This window comes from Eulemur rufifrons, chromosome 24 (genome assembly GCF_041146395.1).
Source record: "Eulemur rufifrons isolate Redbay chromosome 24, OSU_ERuf_1, whole genome shotgun sequence".
NCBI lineage: Eukaryota > Metazoa > Chordata > Mammalia > Primates > Lemuridae > Eulemur > Eulemur rufifrons.
In genome coordinates, this window is record NC_091006.1 from 27834078 (window position 1) to 27852045 (window position 17968).

The 17968-nt window shown below is 36.0% G+C and overlaps 1 protein-coding gene across 8 annotated transcripts in view; it reads right to left on the reverse strand.

Moving 5' to 3' along the window:
- Nucleotides 1-17968, reverse strand: part of ADGRL3 (adhesion G protein-coupled receptor L3) — a 442010-nt gene that overhangs the window by 399389 nt on the left and 24653 nt on the right. The gene's annotated exons all lie outside the window — the stretch shown is intronic.

Consider the following 17968-nt stretch of genomic DNA (forward strand, 5'->3'; position numbering starts at 1 on the left):
TTTCTAAATAATTAAGAATTAGGAGTCTAAGAAATTATTGTATAATTACAGTTACACTTGTCTCAAGGCCTAGGTGCTGGAGAAATAGCCTCAGAATCCTCAATTTAATCTAAAAGTAATATGAACAGTCACCCTTGGATCAGGTATTCAGCTACAGTCTACTAACAGGTGAGCTGATATGAGAAAAGACAATGTAGCTATAATGTGATTAATATCTTCAATGTAAAAATCTCCAAGTGTCTAATCACACACACACAAGCTGACAGAGAACTTCAAGGCTCTGTGACTAGCTCAACTTATAACATAAATAGTGAGATATTTAGGAATTACCTGGATTTATAGCGCCATTATTTAACAGGGTAACTACTTAGCTGGCCAGCTCCCTAGATTAATGACCCATATATTAATAAATATATCATGGCTCTAAAACTAAGCCTTAGCCAACCTCTCAAAATCAATTAGCCTCATAAGTAAGAATATTTCTGGAATCATATGTACACTCTTTTTTTTGTAACCCTACCCCCAATGACTACTACCAATATCAGATTCACCACTCCAGATACCAATATATCTTAAAATTTTTTCTCTGTTGCCCCACAAAATGAATCAACAAAGATTAGATGACCCTGAAGTAACTGGTATTGCCATTTTTTTTACTACGTCCAATTACAACATATACAGATACATGCATGCATATTCGAATTATTGTAGAAGTAAGGCACACCACTTTCTGAGAAAGTACCAAGTTCAACATTCTATTTCCTATGAGAAGTGAATTACTTTATCATGCTGATCTTATTATGAACAGTACTGCCTTTTAAAAAACATCTTCCAGGTAGCTTTCTCATCCTAGAGACCACAAAAGAAAAAAAAAAACCCACAATCTGATTCCATGAATCCACTTATCTTCTCAACCTCAACTTAATCCCAAAGTAAAATTATTCTGATCAAAACTATTTTTTGTAAAGATGAATATATTATATGAATAAAAAAAGCAAACATATGTGATGTACTTAAAACCCAGGATCAGTCTCTAGAGTGATGGATTTCCTCCTCAACAAATATACTAGATTGTTCATGAAGATCAACATAGAATAAATCTTAAAATGATGTATCTCATGATGTTTCAGTATTTTGGCAAATAATTTTATTTATTCTTGCCCTATTGTGATATGATTAAAATTACATACTAGAAGCAATTGCCATCAAATCAAAACGGTATAATCTTCCACAAAGCAGACAAAAACAGACACTGGAGAAAAGAATCCTTTTTCAATAAATGGTGCTGGGAAAACTGGATAACCACATATAGAAGACTGAAACAGGACCCACAGCTTTCACCTCTCACAAAAATCAAATCACGGTGGGTAATAGACTTAAACCTTAGGAGCGAAGCTACTAGAATTCTAGAAGAAAATGTGGGAAAAATTCTTATAGACCTGGCCTAGGCAAAGAATTTATAAAGAAGACCCCTAAGGCAATCACAGCAACAACAAAAATAAATAAATAGGACCTGATCAAATTAAAAAGCTTCTGCACAGCCAAAGAAACTGTCATGAAAGCAAACAGACAACCCACAGAATGGGAGAACATTTTCACATGCTATACATCCGATTAAGGGCTGATAACTAGAATCTATTTAGAACTCAGGAAAATTAGCAAGAAAAAATCAAACAACCCTATCAAAAAGTGGGCAAAGGACATGAACAGAAACTTTTCAAAGTAAGACAGAACAATGGCCAACAAACATATGAAAAAATGCTCAACATCCTAATCATCAGGGAAATGCAAATCAAAACCACAACGAGATATCATTTATCTCCAGTGAGAATGGCCTTTATCAAAAAGTCCCAAAATGATAAATGTTGGCATGGATGCAGAGAGATAGGAACACTCATACACTGCTGGTGGGACTGCAAACTAGTGCAACCTCTGTGGAAAGCAATATGGAGATACCTTGAACAGATACAAGTAGAACTACCATTCAATCCAGCAATCCCATTACTGGGGATCTACCCAAAAGAACAAAAGACATTCTATAAAAAAGACATTTGCACCAGAATGTTTATAGCAGCACAATTCACAATTGCAAAGATGTGGAAACAACCCAAGTGCCCATCAATACATGAGTGGATTAATAAAATGTGGTATGTGTATACCATGGAGTATTACTCAGCTATAAGAAACAATGGTGATATATAGCACCTCTTGTATTTTCCTGGATAGAGCTGGAACCCATTCTACTAAGTGAAGTATCCCAAGAATGGAAAAATAAGCACCACATGTACTCACCATCAAATTGGTTTCACTGATGAACACCTAAGTGCACATATAGGGATAACATTAATCAGGTGTCGGGCAGATGGTGGGGCGGGGATGGGTGTATACATACATAATGAGTGCGATGCACACCGTTCGGGGGATGGACACGCTTAAAGCTCTGACGGGGGGTGGGGGAGAGCAAAAATTTACCAACTTGTTAAATATTTACAGTATTTATTATTCATCTAAGTAATGAACCACCTAGTTTTAATTAGGAAATTATATTTTATAGTTAAAAATATTTACCTGTGCTTAGTAATTGCTAGCTATTCTTCAAGGCCAGATAAATACAGCACTGATTAAGCAAGACAATACAGGGTCTTGAATCTTATGGTAAATTTTATTTTATAGAGTTGGGGTAGAATTTGGTAAGCAGACAATAAAAATTTAAAAAACAACATCTGGTCTTCCACAGAGAATTGAAATGGGATGATGTATTACTGACTGGTGAACCTTTTTGTGAAACGTCTGTCCACAAAGGTGATGATATGCTGAGGATTGCAGAGGAACTTCCCAAGCAAAAGTGAAGAGGATCAATATAAGCAGAGAAAATAACTAATGCAAAGGCCCTAAAGTGTGAACAAGGGCCATTGAAAACAGAAAGAAAACCACTGTGGCTCAAGTATAATAGACAAGGGGAGAATGATGGTGTACTGGTAAATATTTAGCAACTGGCTCTCTAGAAAAATACATGTATGTATACAGAAATATACATTAAGTTCATTATATAGTTACTGATATAAACTATGTGTAGCACATAATTTGCAAGTAATAATGAAATATGCAATACTCTTCATTATAAATTATATACAGTCAATGGATTCTCTCAGAATGCTTTCATTGACTTGTGATGGACTCTTGTACCTGAAAACCAACTATGGTTGTAACTGACAAATGAGTGTAGTTCTAAAATAAATACTGTTTGAGATTTTTATTTACTTTCATGAGCAAAATGAAAGTGAAACAACACACACATACTGCAACTTCACTGGTTTGCCAGGGATGTGAGCAACTTCTTTGCTGTATTATACAAGAGTTTTCAAATATGGAAATATTTTCTTAAATTTTTGTGCTGTTCACAATGTAACAGCTATAGGCACAACACATTTTTAAATTTAGTCTGTATTATTAAAAGTTTCTCATGTCTAGACAACAAAACATTAAACCAAACCCCACTTTGTAATGTTGGCTGATTTTTATGGCATATATACTCCCTCCAAGGTTGATTTCAAGCTATCAACATGACTTCATTGAACATGAAGTTGGGAAGAGATGTTCAGGAGCATACCATTATATAGTATTTCTACCAAACACATACAATATATGTTTTTAAAAGAATCCAAAAGCAGAGATAATAGTAAAATAATTAGCAAGTGGTGATGAGCTTTGGGTAGTTATTGCATTTACTTATAATAAAATTTATTTAATTGTAGGATTATATAATATATGTAATAGTTGGTTGCAACAACAGGCTTGCAAAATTCCTGAAAATGTAACAGCTGGTTCTGACAGACCAATGCAAGCCAGCTGGAGCACACTGGCTTCATACAAATATAAAGTGATATAGATGAAACTGCTGATATATACTGGGGCATATCTGGTAAGGGCTTTGTAAACCCATGCAGGGAGTTGTTTTTATTTCATCCAAAGAATAAACTAAAACCATTGGAGGGTTGAAATCCAGAGAGAGAGATGACTCAATTTGTGTTTTAAAATGTTCTTTCTCAGTGCTCTGGAGAATTGATTTCAAGAAGGTAAGAACAGGAGCAGTGAGACCAGCCAGAAGGTCTCGGTGTGAAATAATGATGGCTTACAAAAGCATGTACTGGTAGCAATGATGATTTGAAGGTTGACTGACAAGGCTTATTGATGGTTTGAGGCGGGGGCAGCATACCCCTTAGACCAGACCAAGAGGACACACATATCACATTAATAAAAACATAGAAATCTTTTCTTATTTTTTTCAGATCATAATTAAGATTTTTGAAAGCTCAGTAATCAAGGAGAATTACACACACACACACACACACACACACACACACGCACACACAGAAGCTGACCTGGCTCTCCACAGCAGAGGACATGAGGCTGAGAGCTAGTGAGCAGGGTTGAGGGTGGAAGGTGGTGACAGGAGGAGGAAATCATAGACTGTGCAGTAGAAGATCAGACTGGCTACTTTTGTTTAAAGTTGTCTTTTTCAAATCACCGAAAGTCAGTGTCTCTACAAGCAGAGTTTCTTGTCTCTCTTTCCTTTGCTTAAGAGAGCTTGAACTGCCTGAGATGGGAAAGCAAAATATGGAGGAGAGCAACTGCCACCTCTGTTTCTCCAGAGACTTTGATTAGGTCAGTTCTTGTCTGGGTGGATCCTGTGCTGGATCTAGCTTTTACTTCTTCCTGCCACTCCCATGAGTACTACCCTAAGTTTGTCACGGTTGCCAGCACAAGTACTCTTTTAAGCCTCCAGATTTCAGGATGATAACCTCAGTGGGAATGTGAATTGGGTCATGGGGATGGCTTGGTTTGTAACTTTTATCTGTAACTTATGAGCTTCAGGTTCCATTTCAATTACTGTTTTAGGTCCTACAAATGTTAAAGGTGATATGGAAGGAGAAATAGAGGAAAAAAGAAAATTCCAAGATGGCTTCTAGATTTTTGACTAGACATTAGTATGATTCTCTTGATCAACTTCCCACAAATTGATCTAAATTTTAAAAAAAAATTCTATTAATCAAAATCTAATCATAATTTTTAGGAGGAATTTGACAGTCTGTTTTAAAATCTTTAAGCCAATTTTGAAAAAGAAGAATAAAAAGAAACTTGTTCTTGCAGAAATTAAACCATATTGTAAAGTCATAGTGGTTCTGGCATAGATACTGGCTAATGAACCAGTGCAAGAGAATAAAGAGTACATGAATATATGAATATTGTTATAAAGGAGTAACATCACAAATTATTGAAAAGAGCTTGCATTATTTGGTAATGTGTGTTGAAAAAATGGCTCACTATGTGGAAAAAATATTGTATTTCTAACTCATAACATATAAAAACTTCAAATTAATCTACTTCTTAATGTGATATAAATGTGAAAGGTAAAATATCTTTGATACTCGGTAAGAAATGCCTCTGAAATAATACATGGAAATCACAAACAAAAAGGGACAGAACAGAACATTCTGACTATATCTCAATGAAAGATTTCTGTCCAAAATTATCTAAAGAGAGAAAGAAAGAAAGAAGATACTTGCACAATTGAAAATCTCAAAGGCTTACTATCATGAGTTCTTACAAGATAAGGTGAAAAAATGAAACTAAGAGAAAAATAGATAAAGTCTATAAGGAACCAATATACAGACGCAGCTGTCTGAATGGCTAATCAGCATTGGAGAGACATTCAATCTCACTAGCTATCAGAGAAATGCAAATTAAAACAATGAGATACCACTTACTATCTCTCCGGTATGCAAAAATCAGAAAACTGGACAGCATCAAGTCCTGGTGAACCTATGAAGGAGGAGGGCTGTCATGACCTGCTGGCACAAGTGAAAACTGATGCAGCCACTCTGAAGAGCAGTCTGTCAGTGCCGCTCAATAGTGAAGTTACTTACGTGTGTAATCTACTCCTAAATATATTCCCAAGGAAACTCTCATATTGATCCACAAAGAGACATCCGGGACAGTGCTTGGCACATAGGTTTTGATCATAAAGATTGGAAGCATCCTAAGTCTCTCGACCACTGGATGAGTAAAATGTGAAATACACATGTGATGGACTAAGATGAGCAGATAGAATTCCTAGGAGGCTGGATAGGTAAAATGTGGTATATGGGCACAGAGAAATACATTACAGCATCAGAATACTCAAATACTGGAATATGATGTAATCAGAATCACTGAAAAATATACCCATAGAGAGTTCAAAGATAGCATTGAGTGAAAAAAATGTAAGAAATAAGATGAACAGTGCAATCCCATCTGTGCATTTATGCATAGTAAAAACCATAAAGTATTTTCTATTCTTTAAAGGATATAAGTATATTTAAGTGAACTTTGAAAGTATGACTAAAAGATTACACATTATACATACTGGAGTGGGAAAGGAGAATGAGCTTGAAAAGGAAGGATGAAGAGAATGTATTAGTTTTTCACTGTTGCAGTCACGAGTTACCACAAAGTAAGTGGCTTACAACAACACAGATTTTATTACCTCCTAGTTCTGTAGGTCAAAAATCCGTCACGGTTCTCACTAGGCTACAATCAACCAGTCAGCAGAGTTGTGTTCCTTTCTGTGTCACTTGTGGAGAACTCTAGCTTCTAGGGGCTCTCTTCTTCCATCTTTAAAGATAGCAAATGCTATATTTCTCTGTGCCTTTCTTCCGTCTTCTGATGACTCTCCCTTTGGCCTCATGCTTAATACTTGTAAGGATCCTGTGATTACACTGGACCCATCTGGATAATCCAGGACAATCTCTTTACCTCAATGTCTTTAACTTAATCACCCCTGCCAAGTCCCTCTGGCCATGTAAATAACAAATTCTCCGGTTCTAGAGATCTGGATGTAGATATCCTGGGGGAAGGGGGGACATCATAAAAATAAAATAAACTTAAAAACATTGAGAATAGTGACAATAGTGTGCCACCCAATGAGGAATAAAAATCAAACTCAATTCTGTGTGTCTGAGGTCCAAAAACAGAAGAAATAGAGAAAAGCAGATGATGGGATTGAGGAGCTGTTAACGGTGTCAAATGATGCTGAAAAGTCAATTAGAATAAGGATAGAGGAAACAAACATTGGATTTAGCAAAATGGAAATATTTGATGACCTTAAAAAAAGCACTCTGAGTATAATGATAGCAAAGAATGCAGGATTAAAGTGGATTGAAGAGAGAATGTGAGGTGAGGGAATGGTGAGAAAGCATAATGTTATTCCATAACATGTATTTGTATAATGCAAACATCTCCTTCTAGTGGAAATGAAATGGCAGAAAACAGGGAGTGTATTAAAGTAAATCATTCCATCCTCTTAATGGAGTATCATGCAAATGCAACTGTTACAAACACTTTCAAAGAGCCTGATGTTTTCAAAATATTCGTTGGAAAAAAGCCAGATAAAAATTACTTATAAAGGACAATCACAAATGGATTAAAAGAAATAGATGCACAGATAAAAAGAAAATACATGTAAGTCTTCAGAGGGGTTGTCTTTATCATATTGGTATGAGGTATTTTTGTCTTTAAAATTTTCTACGTTTTTCAAATTTTCTGTTATATACACAAATTCTTTAAATTTCAGAAAGTATTTAGACATAGGGAGATTCCTTACAGCTGCTTTTGTTTGAACTACAAAATGTAAACAGTTCACTTAAATATGTACATGTGCTCACAATAAAGAAATTGCAAAACTCAATTAGAAATAGAACTGGTCTTCACTTAATCGGACTCAGCCCATTAACTATAGGGAAGTTACTTGAAACCTCTGGGCCATTATTTCCTCTGAATGGAAGCTATGATTGCAAATGTTCTTGTATGCTTAAACATTTTATGAGGATATCCAGATTCAAGTTACATTCTTACTTGCACATAATCATCTTCACTCACATACAAATCTATATAATCAACTTAGATCAAAAATTACCAGGGAAAAAAGGGAAGTTTCTTGAATGACTTCTGATAATCAGAATTTGTCAAAAGTTTGAATGAATCAGCTACAACTGTACATTGCAAAATCATCAAATATGGTCACAGGCACCTAAAGAATAAAACAAGTTAAAGTGGTTTCAAAAACTCAACCAATTGTATGTATATCTAAGGCTCAATATATTCACGTGCCTGACTGTTGCCTTTCTTTTTCTTTTTCTAAGACAGAGTCTTGCTCTGTTGCTGTGGCTTCAGCTCACAGCAACCTCGAACTCCTGGGCTCAAACAATCCTCCTGGCTCAGCCTCTTGAGTAGCTGGGACTACAGCTGGCTACGTTTTTCTATTTTTAGTAGAGACAGGGTCTCACTCTTGCTCAGGCTGGTCTCAAACTGCTAAGCTCAAGTGGTCCTCCCTCCTCGGCCTCCCAGAGGGTAGCCTTTCTTTAGAGACCCTTTCCTTTGATAAAGGAGAAAGGAAGGCCACACTTAGAGCCACAAAGGAATTTTGGGCTGTCTTTTTAGCAGAGAGCTCCCTCTGGAAATGCAAAGAGGAATTGCTCTCCAGGTAATCCAGCTGAATAGAGCTCACATTTATTCCTTCTGGCTTTCTTTGGAGCAGATTTCCTGTCATAACTTTGGAGTTCAGCTATGATATAGGAGCAAATCACCCTTACCGAAGAGTATCAATACTTCATTTCTAGTACTTTCTCTGTTTATACGTTGGCCTTCAAGGATATAAAAATGGCAGCCTTGTGGGCATGGGATTAAAGGAATGACCATTACAGCGTCTGGCTAAAAGAGTCAAATACATGTGACTTGACCAGCTGTCAGAAAGGAGAAAAAAAAAAAACTCAACCAGAAAACAGCATCTGCTTCACCCTGCTCTCACTAACAGCCAGCTGTTTTTAGTAATTCTCACCTGCTGTCCAGGTTCTCTCAAGATGAACTCTCACTAGGGGTGAATCAAATAAAGACATCCAAGACTGAGCAATCAAGCTGCTTCAGTACTTTTTTTGCTGGTGGGGCCACGAACTCCTTCTACCCATGTTGCCCTGGATCTTTCATTTCCTATAACTTTCCAGGCTGCCAGCAGCTTCTGTGAACTTTGGAAAGCCCCTCTTACTCTGCTTCTGATAACAACTCCTTGTGGGTTTCTGCTTACCAAGCCTCTGGGTCAATACCTCCCCAGCTCTGTCCAGTTGCTCATAATTACCTTGTGACTAAAGGTGTACAGCTATTTTTTTTCTTTTTAGGACTATGTTATACACCAAATTTAGCCTGTGATAAAAGTCTTGTGAGATTAATGCTGTATATTTTAATTTCTTTTATACGCCCAAGGATGCCCCTTTCTCTTCCTAATCAGCCGTAGTAATCAGTAGATTCCCAAGATGCACAGATTTAATCTTTCCTGGAGTGTTAAGACATCAACCTGGGCATTAAGTTTAGGTTAATCTTCAAGCACAATGGATTTAACCTGAGAATTTTGCTATATTCTCTAATCTCCTCCATTAAAATTTTGCTACATTTAATCCAGTTTTAGGAATGTGCTTAATAATTTTAATATCTAAAATATATGGCAATCTCAGATTTCTTAAAGAAAATCCATTATGTTTAACACAGCATTAGTGTTTTAAAATGTGGGATAGTCATAAACATTTCAGACTTAGAGGGCAGATTGCCTGAGTTCAAATCCTCATTCTGCTATGACTTTTGATACGTCATTTAAGTTCTTTATTCCACAATTTCTTTTTATGTAAAAGAGACAAAAATGGTACCTTTTTTGGTTGGTTTTGAGTTAATACATGTGTAGTGCTTAAAAAAGTGTACCTGGTACATAGTACATCATCAGTAAATAAGCTTGTATTATTGTCATTGTTATTAATATGTATCTTCTTTCTGCTAAGAGTGTCAATGTCTATTTCATCAGTGATATTAATAAATTAATTTTTAGGGGACCCTCTGAGACATTTGAATGCAAAGCTATGCTTTAGAACATCAAAATATTAGAAAATTCATCAATGTGAACATTTCAAAAAATAGAAAATAGATAAGCTAACTATTTCATATTAGACATAAAAAACAATTAAGAATGTTATGGTAAACAGGCTAAGGTCAGAGAACAAAAGAAGGAACCTCCAAAAGTTATTTAGATTTTATCAGTGAAACTTGTGAGAATAGTTATAAGGAAGGTGGCAGAGAAATACAAATGCTCTCAGGGAGATTACAATCTAAGGCAGTCTCCCAGGAATCTCACATATTGTCCAAGTCTAACCGAGTCCATTCATTTCCACAAATGACAACTCAGGCACACGGGCCAGAGGCACCGTCTTGGTTTGCCTGGTTGCGAAGTGAGTCAGAGCTAAAGGCTAGTCCACCTCTTCCTTACAAAGACCCCACTTGCCACATCACAATGACTTCCTATGTTTGAGAACTTAACTGCCAAGCGTTCATGTTCAAAATCTTCATCATATGCACATTTTACTGACAAGACTCCCCAGAGAGAATAAGATTTAATTTGGGGTTTTATTTGGCCAGAAAAGTCCTTATCAACAACAAACAAATTCTATCAACCTTCCTGTCGGCCTGCTTATTCTTTTGTTTTTTAACAGATAGCATTTCCCTAATTAAGCCTCCTTTCAGAATGTAGAGATTATGACTACACCTTGTCCTGAGAAAGCAAATCCCTTTTTCCTAAGAGTCCCATGTTCTTAATACCTAAAGGAACTGAGGCAAAGAAGCTGAACATAATCCAGTCCCCCTTTTCCAACCGAGCTTTCATTTCATACTCCGCTATGGTTTCTCTAAATCCTCATTTTTTCTTTGGGTTGCGGTGCATGCCAAACACGCAGCAGGTTTAAAATCCCTGCTGATCCGTTGAGATGCTACACAGTGCATGACAAAGTTTGGCAAGCATGTGTGTTGAGACCTTTTTTTTTTTTTAAACATCTAAATAAAACAGAGCCTGTGTTACCATCGGTTTTACTCTGTATTTGAGGCCACTAAATCCCCTCGCTACTCCCAAGAGTGCCCCTTCATCTAACAGGCACCATCCTAATTGGGATCCAACCAAACAGCTGGATTTACAATTAGGCATTAACCATCAGCCGAATTCCTTAGACACACACACACACACACACACACACACACACACACAGCATCCTGCAGAAACAAGACTTACAAATGAGTGCTTGAAGACTCATTTCTCACCCTGACCCCTGGGGTCAATGATGTCAGAGAAACTATTTCTGAAAAGAGCCTACAGTGGGAGTGAACAATCAGGACCAACAATAATGAGGAGCTCTTGAAGGTCACAGCTGTTGAGCAGCTAATTGTAACTTGAAAAGCTGAGTCCCAAGTTATTAATGATCTTGCTGATAAAGTTTTTTCCCCAGTCTAAGTCATGCAAGCTTTTATTCTAAATTCAAAGATAAAGCAAAGAGCTGCTCTGGCTACGAATGCAAGACTTTTCCTGTCTAGATGCAGCCATGCACATCTGACTGTCTCCCTTCCTCGCACACAGTGTAAGCTGGTGACCTTCATATAAGTCAGTGTGTGCCTTCTGATTCCAAGATCACTCCTGAGGGAGAGATCATCAGCTCTGCCAAATATTTTGCTTTAGCTTGTTAACTACTTAGTATTATAAAACAGACTGAATGAAATCAAATCAGTAATTTACTCAGAGAGCCAAAATGATCCTTTCCTTATTTTATATGCATGTGGTAGAACACACAACCTTCACCTGAAACACAAACACTATATTACATACTCTAAAGGTGGGTTATGGGAGGTGAAAATATTAATAATATTTCCACAGGCTAACAAAAATTATGCTGGATGATAAAAAGAACTTCCTGCTTTTCTCCAGAATTATAACACTAAGGGCAAAGCAATGCAGACATGAGGAAACGCAAGGTGCACTATTTGAAAATTTGACAGCACATCATACAAGGAAATTTTCTTGCAACAAGTATCCTCTAACCCCTCAATGATAATTGAAACCACTGTCGATCTCTCTACTACTTTATATATTTTATCTATTCATTTCTAATTTCTTCCCAGTTAGGAGTGAAATCTTCAGATTTCTATTAAGTCATTAAATAGAACATCTACCTAGACAAGGTCATTTATTTACACATAGTAGGTTCATAGTAAATGCTTGCTGAGTGACGGAAATGAAAGGCTTTAATTATAATGTCTTTCCAACTGAAAAGTTGTTCATCACTCTCACCACCGCAGGCAAGCCACCAAGGTTCTTGAATGAACCCCTGAGGCTGACAGAATGATGCAAGACACTCACCTTTCCTCCCGCTCTGCAATCCCAAGGGGATTAGTGAGCAGCTTCCACAAAGCCCAGAAGCAAACAACTGAAATCTGAACTGTAGGCTGTTCATACAATGCAAGTTAGAGTAGGAAAAAAAATAACCTTGTCGCCTACAGGGTGCACGTGGAAACAACGCACCTGAATATTTAACCGACATTCAGGTCTGTGAAATTACATGCATGCAAACATACACACTCATTTTCTTTTATTTGCTTAACAGGGTTGCAGGTTATTTGCCAATGTAATCCTGCCGACATTTTATCAGCAACACCATGCTTTCATAGGTGGTGGTCTATAAATTACAAATATTTTGCTATTTGCATTATAATTAATATCTCATTAAATATTTGTTTAGTTAATAACATGAGCCATGGATAATAGTAAGAACTGAGGCAAATACATGATAAATAAAGCACAATTCTTACCTCAATGATTTTATAATAGAGTAAGAAAGGTGCATATATACATAACTATAATTCAAGAGACCACGATAGGTCCTCCAGCACATTTAAGCATCAAGTGTTGCCATCACCATTTATACTAATAACCATAATTAAACTGCCAATAAAACACAGATCAATGTTTCCAATACTCTTACTTCTCCTATAAAAATGAGAACGTTTTCACCAAGCCCAAATCATTTAATCATTTATCAAATCTCTTGATATTTTTAACATTAATATGGTATCATAGAAAGTTGGCAGTAACATATTTTCAGCAGAATCAGATCACCTAAGCAGGGATGCTGGGAAACTTGAATAATGAATTACTATATTACTCCCATCCCCTTTGAACTGGAATAACAACAAAAACACAAAATTCCAGAAAGCAAAATGTCTCTCTCCATAGCCTGTGTTCACTAAACTCAACATGGAGTCATGGCACCATCTACTCATGATAAAAGCTGAAATAAGCAGTGCTGTATTAAAAAGAAACAGTTCAAATATACATATATTGTGGGAAGATTTTTTTTTTGAGGGTACATCAAACCCAGTTACTCTATAGTAAGATTTTTATTTGTGAATCTTGAAGACCCAGGGAACAAATGACCAGCAGAGACAGTCATAAATGGTCTTCACGTTTTCTTTGCTACCCTTGTACATCTACACTAACCCTTTTGGGACAATTCATTCGTGTGTGCAATTTTCTCTCTGTAGATGATATCCAAGTCTGTGGCCAACGATCTGATTTAATTCTCCTTATTTTCAAAATCCCTACAGAATTGGCTCATGGACACCTGGAAATATATTATATTGAAAACTAAAATCATTAACTTCCTTAGACACTAGTAGTCTTGCCAACTATTTAATTCAATGTACAGATAAGGAATTTAAGTGTTGGTTGAACTCAAAGCCATAAAATATTTTTAAAACTACACACAAATATTTCAAAGCCTATTATTAATATGCTCTATTTTTAAAGAAATTAATAAAAATGCTTTTAGTTTTTTCAACTTTAAAGTCTATGGTCATAATGTCTTAAATATTTGTCTTAAGTATAAATTAAAGCTGTAATTTTGCCCATTTCAAAGCAGTTAATGCATACATTTATACTAATCTTACATTTATATTCATTTGTAATGAGAAAATTAATTTTTCTTTAGGGTAGGAGTCTTATGAATAGGCTCAAAAATGTAAAAAGCGTTATTTTTCTCCATAAATGTCAAATAATTTTAGAGTTAGCCAGAGTTTTACAAATAATCTAGCCAATCCACTAGTGTTACAGATGACATATTATATAATTTACCTCAATTTACATAGCTTTATGTGCAGCAGGTGGTAGATTGTAACTAAGGTAAGTATGTAAATTATCAACCAAATAAGGACACTGTAAGGTGTGAAGGAGGCTACTCTTAAGGATTACTGCAGGACAAGTATAAACTGGGTCTCTCTGGGCAAACTAAGACATATGGTTCACCTAACTATAGTGCATGCAATGTGTATTTGCTGGTTTAATTGAGAATATTCAATCTGCTGTAGAATATAAGAAACAAAAGGGGTAGATAAAACTTATGTTTTAAATATACATAATGAATAGACAAGTAGCTTGGAAGACAGCGGAATGCATAAGATGTATTAAGAATAGACAGTTAATAACCTGTAGACATATCATAGAATTAATGAAATATAATTTTGCTGAACATCAATAATGAGAATGGAACAAATAAGAATGTTACTTAAAAAGGGTTGGAAAGACCATACACCTTAAATATTGACATCATATCACCTCCAGATTGTCAGTTATTCATCAAATCTAAATCTGCCTCCCTAATGACACCCATTATAGCCCTTCTCTGACCATAATGTGTTGTCTGCTTGATAATCACAGACAAAGCCTTAGCAGCTCAACAGGTCAATCAATGAGCTACAGTTGTGGTCAGGTGCTTGGGTTCCGGCATGTCTCCAACAGGGTAAGACTGTGAGACCTTCAGGCACTTTGCAACTACTGAGCTTCCCTGCTTATGTGGTCTTTGTAACCACAACATTAGCAGAAATATCTGATGAGCCAAGAAAGTGAATCAGGATATTGCAGCATCCCATCCAAATTGTATAAACCTACCCCATCGCTTTATCTTTGCTTCCCATCACAGAATAAATAAATCACATGATTCCAGAATTGTGGCATCTTGGTCTGTGAGACTTTCAGTTTCATAGCTTCTGTTATAGCTTACGCAGTATTGTAGGCTATTACTGCATCAATATAAACTCCCATATGGTGACAAATACCTTCAAAATCCCTTTAATTTATTTATTCCCTCAACAAATGTAACTTCTACACAGCATGTTCAATTGTGGGTGTTTGGGATACCAAAATGAAAGATACATCCTCTGTTCTTAAACAGAGTCCAAGGAGAAAACCAGATTAGTAAGCAGACTAGGTATGACAGTATTGTCATATCCCAGCCTCCAAAGATCAAGAAAGGCTTCCCAGAGGAAGCAACACCAGAGAATACTGATAGGATAAAACAGACAAAACAGAGCAGAGGAACAGAATCAGTAACACTTACTGCTTACTGCATGCTGTAGGATTTTCTAAGTAATTGATGTCGATAAACTCATTTAATATCACAACCCTATGAGTTAATACTATTATCATTCATATTTTAAAAATAAGAGAACAGAAGCACAGTGAGGTCACATATCTTTCAAGTGAGTCATGATTGGACACCAGACATTCTAGACCAAGCATCCATCTTCTTAATCACTAAATTACAGGGCTTCACACCCCACGTGCCAAGAACTAAAAGATGAATGGGAGTTAGAAAGGCAACAAAATGAAGGAAAGGGCACAGTGATGAGAGAACACAAACCATGACAAGTGGAATTTGAACACAGTGTAGCTATGAGGAATCATAAAACATGAAGCTGTTAAAGTAGGAAGGCCCAGACGATGAGAGTGTTTTAAGTTATGTTTGGTTTACAAAGCTCTTACCAACACACCTTACTGCCTCCCTTGTCAGATAGCCCCATCACTCAAAGTCTACACCACAATCTTATTAGGGGGAAAAAAGTGAATACATCTTGTAGCATGGAAAACAAAAACTAAAAACAAGAAAACAATAATATTCTTTTAAATTCTATGAACATCTTATAAAAATTTCAAATGGAAGATTCTCTGAACTACCATAAAGTCTTAAGTGGAATTTATGTTTAATCTAGAGTTCTATCCCTGAGTTATCTAAACATTTCTACCATGTTGAAAATGCAAATGTATCATTACATAAAAGTCTTTGGAGATGTACTTATTTATATGTATGTCAAAGATGGGAGAAATGCAGTAACGGATTTCAAACTGTAGCTCTGCAACAGTACTATGTTGTTATAGGTACTCTTTCAAGATGGTAAAGAATTTTGTGTAACACGATAAACAGAATATAAGTAATACACAAACCAAGAAAATACTTATCTTCACAGGCCATTCAAATAATTTTGCTAGACTATCTTCCCATTATAAATAATTACATTTAATGTAAATGAAACCAAATCCATAAATATTAGTTGAACAAAATGGTACGCTTTTCCTTTCAGATAAGACAGTTTCAAACAAAATTGAGAAATAAATCTGTCTTTGAATTCCTGAGATTTTTCAATAAAAGTATTAAGGTGTTTGCTTTTAATATAGAAATAAATGTGAATATAAATATTTTGACTCAACAAAATGTGTTGCAAATAATGCTATTTTTCATATTTCAAGGATAGCTTTGATAAAGGGATCATTAATGAGAAACATTTTTGAAACAGTATAATTCTTGTATTTTAAAATGATTTTTTAAAATTCTTCACTTTTTTTGCCATAGACAATAGATGAAAATATATTTGATTCGTCCAGGTTACAATTTATTATATTATATAACATGTAATTTAATAATTCATTTCCAAGTCTGATTTACAAATATTCCAGTGTTTCCCCTACTTGTATAGTATTATAACATTGCTGGAATGAAAATATTTAGATTGTATTATATTCTTTTAATATGTATTCACTCGAGCACAACTTTAGCCTGATCAATTAATAAAACCAAAAATGAACAAGGTATTGCATTCCGAAATGGAAGAAAATCATTACACTTAGTCATTATTTCCTGAATTCTATCACCTAAACTCAGAAACCTAATCGTCCATTATTTGCTCAACTTACATATAGGGCACTTATGGAAGGTCACTGAGTCAGTAACTTACCAGTGAGAATCAAAAACACTCATTTTCTCATCCATTTAGCTCATGCTCTGTCCTTATCCTATTACATATGCATTCACTTTCTGTGGGTTAGCATTAGCAGAGGCTGCCAAAGAAAAGTTTGGGGCTTCAATTTACCAATTGTATCAACCCATGATTTGATCACCTTCGATGGCTTCTATTTTTCCCTTCTCTAAATGTAATCATTCCCCCAGGATTTCTCCTTGCCCATCTTCCGCTTAGGCAATCTCACCAACTCCAATGGCTTTATTACCTCTGTGTCAAAAATTGCAAACTTTTATCACTAGTGGTAACTTTTCTCTTGATACTGAGATTCACATTTTTAGTCTGCTTCACATTTGCACCTCTAACTCAATATTTCTAAGACCAAACTCACCTTTTTTTTTTTTTCTGAAAAGTCAAAGCTTGCTCTTGACATCCTAATTCTGTGACTGTTACCACCCCATCACCTAGGCATCTTTGATTCTTCCCCTCGACCTCCCCTCCTATATCCAATTAGTAGCCACGTACTGCAGATTCAAACTCTGTGCCTCTCTCACATCCATCCCCTTCTTTCCATCCCCATTGCTCTCTCCCCAGTTCAGACACTCATTACCGTCTGCCCTACGGCAACAACCTCACTGATCTCTCTACTTTCAAGTCCCCTCTATCCTAATTTTTCCTACATAATCCTGGCAGGGCCTCAACTCAACTCTAATTAAGAGCTTCCAAAGAAGCCCCACTATAGACAAAATTATGTACAAAGTCTCACCTTGACATTTAAGACCCCCTACAAGATGGCTGCAACCTACGTTTCAAACTTCCTGTGTCACTATTTCTTTCCTTACCTCCCTGTTGTAGGTTAGACTAGATTATTCTTCATTTCACAAAAATGTCATAATTCTCTCCAACTATAATTCTGCTCACATAATTCAGTTCTTGGGCACACCCTCCTCTGACATCTATGCTTGCAAATTATCCCATCTATGCTCCCATCTGTGCTCCCACCCTCCTC